This window comes from Capsicum annuum, unplaced genomic scaffold (assembly GCF_002878395.1).
Source record: "Capsicum annuum cultivar UCD-10X-F1 unplaced genomic scaffold, UCD10Xv1.1 ctg82915, whole genome shotgun sequence".
NCBI lineage: Eukaryota > Viridiplantae > Streptophyta > Magnoliopsida > Solanales > Solanaceae > Capsicum > Capsicum annuum.
The window spans coordinates 213,677-221,847 of NW_025893742.1; positions in this window are offsets into that span (position 1 = coordinate 213,677).

The window sequence follows — 8,171 nt, forward strand, 5'->3', positions numbered from 1 at the left end:
AGTACACTCGAACACCAGGCCCACTCTCAAAACCGTGTTATAGCACACCATATGGCCCAAAAATGCCTTATTCACGCAATTTCGCTCGGTTATCCCCCCAAATGGCGACAAAAATTTAAATGGACCACAGTGGGATAATCCCCAAGCACCCTGGCATGCCCTGATTGATTTTTAGCCCACAGAACGCCCTGATCTTGGGCCCACCCCCAAAATTGTGGGCTATAGCACACCGATTTTGCTTAAAAATGCCTTGTTTGCGCTGTTTTACTTTTTTGTCAACCCAAATGAAAACAAAAAATTAAACAGACCACAATGGGATAATCCCCAACCTCCCAGGAATGCCCCGATCAATTTTTGAAGAACTAGCACACTGATTTAGCCCAAAAAGCCCTATTCGCACTGTTTCGCCTGTTTTTCAATCCAAATGGCCACAAAAAATTAAACGGACAATACTGGGATGATACCCAACCTATCTGGCATTTCTCAGTCAATTTTCAAACTATAGCATGCCCGAACCCCAAGCCCACCTCTAAAACCGTGGGATATAGAACCAATTTGGCCTAAAAATGCCCTGTTCGCTTTGTTTCGCCCGTTTGTCCACCCAAATGGCCACAAAAAATTAAACGAACCACACTGGGATGATCACCAACCTCCATGACATGCCCTAGTTGATTTTCGGTCCACAGTATGCCCAAAAATCGGGTCCACCCCCAAAATCGTGGGCTATTGCACATTGATTTGGCCCGAAAATGCCCCGTACGCGTTGTTTCACCCGTTTGTCCACCTAAATGGCCACGAAAAATTAAACAGACCACACTAGGATGATCCCCAACCTCTCTGGCATTCCCCGATCATTTTTTGGCCCACAGTATGCTCGTACCCCAGGCCCACCCTCAAAATTGTGGGATATAGCACACCAATTTGGCACAAAAATGCCCCATTCGCATCGTTTTGCCAATTTGTCCACCCAAATGGCCAAGAAAAATTAAACGAACTATACTGGGATGATCCCCAAGTTTTCTGGCATTTCTCGATCAATTTTCGGACCACATCAAGCCTGAAACCCGTACCCACCCTCAAAACCGCGGGCTATAGCACACCGATTTGATCCGAAAATACCCTGTTTATGCCATTTTTGCCTGTTTGTCCACCCAAACGGCAATGAAAAATTTAACAGACCATGCTGGGATAATCCCCAATCTTCCTGGCATGCCCCGGTGGATTTTTGGCCCACATCACATCCGGACCCCGGGCCCACCCCTAAAATGATGGGATATAGCACACCGATTTGGCTCGAAAATGCGCCGTTCGTGCCGTTTCACCCATTTATCCACCCTAATGGCCATCAAAAATTAAACGGACCACACTGAAAATATCCCCAACCTTCCTGGCACCTTTTGGTCAATTTTCGGCCCACATCATGCCCGGACCCCAGGCCTACCCCTAAAATCGAGGGCTATAGCACTCCATTTTGGCTCAAAAATACCCCTTCATGCTGTTTTACCCATTTGTCCATTCAAATGACCACGAAAATTAAACGAACTACACTGGGATGATCCCTAACATCCCTGGCATGCCCCGGTCGATTTTCAGCCCACAGTATGCCCAGAACCTAAGCCCACCCTAAAAGACGTGCGCTATAGCACATCGATTTAGCCCGAAAATGCCTTGTTTGCACCGTATTGTCCGTTTGTCCACCCAAATGGGCACGAAAAATTTAACAGGCCAAACTGGGATGATCCGTAACCTCACTGGCACGCCCTGGTTAATTTTTATCCACAACTTGCCCGAACCCAGATCCACCCCCAAAACTATGGGCTATAGAACACCAATTTGGCCTAAAAATGCACCGTTTTGCTCGTTTGTCAAACTAAATGGCCATGAAAAATTAAACGGACCACACTGGGCCGATTTCCAACCTTCCTTGCAAACCCCAGATGATTTTTAGCCCACAACACGCCAGGACCCTGAGCCCACCCCCAAAACCATAGGCTATAGAATACTGATTTGGCTTGAAAATGCCCTGTTCACGGCGTTTCACCTATTTATTCACCTAAATGGACACGAAAAAATAAACGGACCACATTAGGACGATCCCCAACCTCCATGGCATGGCCCGATCAATTTTTTACCTATGGCACGCCCGTAACCAGGGCCCACCACTAAAATTGTGGGTTAATAGCTCACTGATTTGGCCCGAAAATGCCCCGTTTGCGCTGTTTCGCAAATTTGTCCACCCAAATTGCCATAAAAATTAAACGACCACATCCCCACCCTCCCTGGCATTCTTCGATTGAGTTTTGGCCTGCTACACGCCCGGACCCCGAGCCCACCCCCAAAACCATGGGTTATAACACACTAATTTGACCCAAAAATGCCCCATTTGCGTCGTTTTGTCCGTTTGTCCACCCAAATAGCCATAAAAAATTATACGAATCACACTGGGATGATCCCCAACCCCGAAAACATGGGCTATACCACACCCATTTGGATTGAAAATGCCCTGTTCGTATTATTTGGCCCGTTTGTCCACCCAAATGGCCACAGAAAAATAAGTGGACCACACTGGGCTGATTGCCAACATTTGGCACGCCCCAGTTGATTTTTGGACAACGGCATGCCCGGACCTCAGGCCCACGCCCAAAATGTGGTTAATAGAACACCAATTTGGCCCGAAAATTCCCTGTTCACGCCGTTTTGCCCGTTTGTCCTGTCAAATAGCCACGAAAAAACAAATGGACCACACTAGGATGATCCCCAACCTCCCAGGCATGCCTCATTTAATTTTTGGCCTACATCACGCATGGACCCTGGGCCCACCCACCAAACCGTGGTCTATAGCACACCAATTTGGCCCAAAAATCCCTCATTCGCGCCATTTCGACCGTTTGTCTACCCAAATGGCCACAAAAATTAAATGGACCATACTAGAACGATCCCCAACCTCCCTGGCACGCCCCAGTAAATTTTTGACCCATAACATGCTCGGACCCTGGGCCCACCTTCAAAACCGTGAGCTATAACACACTGATTTGCCCCAAAAAGCCCCATTCTTGCCGTTTCGCCCATTTATCCACCCAAAAAGCTGCAAAAAGTTAAACGAACAATACTGGTATGATCCCCAACCTCCCTGACATGCCTCGGTCGATTTTTTGCTCACAGCATGCCCAAATCCTGGGCCCACCCTTCATACCATGGGTTATAGCACACCGATTTGGCTCGAAAATGCCCCGTTTGTGCCGTCTTGACTGTTTGTCCACCCAAATAGCCAGGAAAAATTAAACAAACCACACTAGGATGATCCCCAACCTCTTTGGCATGCCCTGATTGATTTTCAGTCTACAACATGCCCGCACCCCGAGCCCACCCCTTAAAATCATGGGCTATAGCATATCGATTTTGCCCAAAAATGCCCTGTTAGCGCTGTTTCACCCATTTGTCCACCCAAATAGCCACGAAAAATTAAACGGACCACATTGAAATAATCCCCAACCTCCTGGGATGCCCCAGTCAATTTTCAGCCCACAGCACGCCCGGACCCCGAGCCTACCCCAAAATCGTAGGATATATCCATCTCTTCTGTTAACATTATATTGTTGTTGGTCTTTGAAGTCTAGTGAAGTCGTGTGGGGCTATTTCAATTCACTAGTATTGTTGTTCTTGTGTTCATCTCTTTTCTTGCACAACACTAAATTTAAAGTCTAGTGAAGCCGTGAGTGGCCTATTTCGATTCACTAGCACCTTGTTGTTCGGCTTGTTGCTCTTGTGTTGGCTTAAATTTCTTGATACAATCTTAGTCATGTATCATTACGCCAAGACCCAGGCCCACCCCTGAAACTGTGGGATATAGCACACTGAATTGGCCCAAAAATGCCCTATTCGCGTCGTTACGCCCGCTTGTCCACCCAAATGCCCATGAATAATTAAACGGACCACACTGGGATGATCCTTTACCTCCCTGGCATGTCCTGGTCAATTATTTCCCCATAGCAAACCCGAACCCCGAGCCCACTCCCAAAAACATGGGCTATAGCACATCAATTTGGCCTAAAAATGCCTCATTTGTACCATTTTGCCAGTTAGTCCACCCAAATAGCCATGAAAAAATAAACTGACCACACTGGAGTGATTCCCAACCTCCCTGGTAACACTCCAACCAATTTTTAGCCCACAGTAGGCCCAAAATTGGGCCAACCCCTGAAACCGTGGGCTATAGCACACCGATTTTGCCCGAAAATATTTTGTTTGCACCATTTCGCCCATTTGTAAACCCAAATGGCCACGAAAAAATAAATAAACCACACTGGGATGGTCCCCAAACTCCCTGGCACACCTTGATAGATTTTTTGCCAACAAAATGCCTGAACCCCAAGCCCACTCCTAAAATTTTGGGCGATAGCACACCGATTTGGCCTAAAAATGTCGTGTTCGCACCATGTTCGCTCATTTGTCAACCCAAATAACCACAAAAAGTAAACGGACCAAAATGAAATGATCCCCAACTTCCTTGGCATGCCCCAACAGATTTTTGGCCTACAGCACGCCCGGACCCTAGTCCTACCCCCAAAATCGTGGGCTATAGCATGCTGATTTGGCCCAAAAATCCCTCGTTCACGCCGTTTTGCCCGTTTATCCACCTAAATAGCGACAAAAAGTTAAACAGACCACACTTCTACGATTCCCAACTTCCCTGGCATGCCCCGGTCATTTTTTGGCCCTCAGTACGCCCAGACCCCGAGCCCACCCCTGAAATCGAAGGCTATATCACACCTATTTAGCCCAAAAATTCCCCATTCACACCGTTTCGCCCGTTTGTCCGCCCAAATGGACACAAAAAATAAATGGACAACACTAGGATGATCCCCAACCTCCCTAGTATGCCCCGATCAAATTTTGGGCCGCAGCATGTTTGAACCCTGGGCCCACCCCAAAACCGTGGGCTATAGCTAATCGATTTGGCCTAAAAATGCCCCGTTCGCATCGTTTTGCCAATTTGTCCACCCAAATGTCCATGAAAAATTAAACGGTCCACACTGGGATAATCCCCAACTTCCCTAGCATGCCCCGGCTGATTTTTAGCCTACAGCATACCCGGACCCACTCTCAAAACAATGTGTTATAACCATCTGATTTGGTTTAAAAATGCTTTGTTCGTGCCATTTCTCTCATTTTTCCACCCAAATAGCCATAAAAAATAAATGGACCATACTGTGACGATCCCCAAACTCCCTAACATGACCCAGTAAATTTTTGGGTCAACAGCATGCCCGGACCTCGGGCCCACCCCCAATACCATGGGCTATAGCACACCAATTTTGCCCAAAAATATCCCGTCATGCTATTTTGCCCGTTTATCTACCCAAATGACGACGAAAAACTAAACGGACCACACTGGGATAATTCCCAACCTCCTTGAGATGGCCCGGACCCTGGGCCCACCCCCAAAACTGTGGGCTATAGCAGATCGATTTGGCCCGATAATACCCCGTTTGTACTGTTTCGCCCGTTTGTCTACCTAAATATCAATGAAAAATTAAACAAACGACACTGGAATGATCCCCAACCTTACTGGCAGTCCCTGATCGATTTTCCGCCCAAAGCATGCACGAACTTGGGCCCATCCCCAAAATCGTAGGCTATAGCATATCGATTTGGCCCAAAAATGCCCCGTTCACGCTGTTTCATCCATTTGTCCATCCAACTGGCCATTAAAAAATAAAAGACCACACTGGGACGATCCCCAACCTCCTTGGCATGCCCCGGTCGATTTTCGGCCCACAACACACTCGGACCCCCGGCTCCCCCTAAAATTCGGGTTATAGCGCCTCCATATGGCCCCAAAATGCCTCATTCGCGCCATTTTTCCCGTTTATTCACCCAAATGGCCACAAAGAATTAAACGGACCACAATGGGTTGATCCTTAACCTCCCTGGCACGGCTCAATCAATTTTTGACCCACAGTACACCCAGACCTTGAGTCCACTCATAAAACCGTGTGTTATAGCACCCCAATATAGCCTGAAAATGCCCTGTTCGTGCCGTTTTGCCTGTTTTTCCACCCAACTGCCAACAAAAAATTAAATGGACCATACTGGATAATCCCAAACCTCCCTGGAATGCCCTAATCAAGTTTCAAAGTACAGCACGCCCGAAACCCTGGACAATCCACGAAATGTGTGTTATAGCACACCGATTTAGCCCAAAAATACCCCATTCGCGCCGTTTTGCCCATTTGTCGACCCAAATTGCCACCAAAAATTAAATGGACAACACTGGGATGATCCCCAACCTCACTGGTATGCTTCAGTCAATTTTTGGCCCACAGTATGCCCCAACCCCTGGCCCACTCTCAAAACCGTGTGTTATAGCACACCGATATGGCCCAAAAATGCATTGATCGCATCGGTCTGCCCGTTTATCAACCCAAATAACCATAAAAAATTAAACGTACCACAGTGGGATATTCCCCAACCTCCCTGGCATGTCTCGGTCAATTTATGGCCTATAGCACGCCCGAACCCCGAGTCCACCCCAACAACTGTGGGCTATAGCAGACCAATTGTGACTGAAAATGCCCTGTTCGCGCTGTTTTGCCCGTTTGTCCACCTAAATAGCAACAAAAAAATAAGCGGACCACACTGGATGATCCCCAACCTCCCTGGAAAACCCTGATCAAGTTTTGGAGCACAGTACGCCCGAACCACTGGCCCATCCCTGAAACTGTGGGCTATAGCACACTGATTTAGCTCAAAAATGCCCCATTTACGCCATTTTGCATATTTATCCACCCAAATGATGATGAAAAATTAAATGGACCATACTGGGATGATCCCTAACCTCTCTGGCATGCCCCGATCAATTTTTTAACCACAGCACGGCCAGACCCTGGGCCCACCCCCAAAATCATGGGTTATAGCACACCAATTTGGCCAAAAAATTCCATGTTCGTGATGTTTTGCCATTTTGTCCATCTAAATAGAAACGAAAAAAGTAAGCGAACCACACCGGGACAAAACCCAACCTCCTTGGCATGCCTCAGTTGATTTTTGGTCCACAGCACGTTCGAACCTCAAGCCCACCCCCAAAACCATGGGCTATATATAGCACACCGATTTGGCCTAAAAATACCCCGTTCGTACTGTTTTGCCCGTTTGTCCACCCAAATGGGGCCATGAAAAATTAAACGGACAATATTGAGAGATCCCTAAGACCCCGAACCCACCTCCAAAACCGTGGGCTATAGCACACCGATTTGGCCCAAAAATGCCCTATTCCCGTCGTTTCGACCGTTTCTCCACCCAAATGGCCATGAAAAATAAAACCGACCATACTGGACGATCCTAAACCTCCCTGGCATACCCCAGTCGATTTATGGCTCACAGCACTTGATACAAGTCAAATGGCCACCTTAGTTTTTGTAGACATAATTGGAGGTTATCATTTAAAGGCTCAAGACTTGGTCACCCCGAGGGCACAAGAATATGCAAGGAAGACCCATTTTGAGCCCAAGCAAGGCCGTGTGTTAAAAATTGCTTGGAGCATCGAAGACTTGAGGACTCACGGTTTTGGACAACACTTAATAGGTCATGATTTGGTCATCTTCATTAAGGGTATTTTGGTCACTTCATTGGGTCTAAATGCACTCTATGGCCACCCCACCCTTTCAGGGCATTGTTTTCATTTTGCCTTGTCTTGTAATAGAATATAAATAGAACATTTTAGGTTTTTTTTCTCATTAGTTGTTTATTGATGGAAGACAAACTCTCTCTCTAGTGCGAGGAGTGTAACACCCCTTAGTTGTAGGGCTTGAAAAAGCCACCAATCCGTAACTAGGGCTGCCCAAATGATGATGAAAAATTAAACGAACCACATTGTGACGATTCCCAACTTCCCTGGCATGCCCTGGTCAATTTTTGGACCTCAGTACGCCCAGACCCCGAGCCCACCCTTGAAATCGAAGGCTATATCACACCGATATAGCCCAAAAATTCCCCATTCACACCGTTCCACCCGTTTGTCCACCCAAATGGACACGGAAAAATAAATGGATCACACTGGAATGATCCCCAACCTCCCTGGTATGCCCCGATCAAATTTTAGGCCTCATCATGTTTGAACCCTAGGCCCACCCCAAAATCATGGGCTATAGCTAATCGATTTGGCCTGAAAA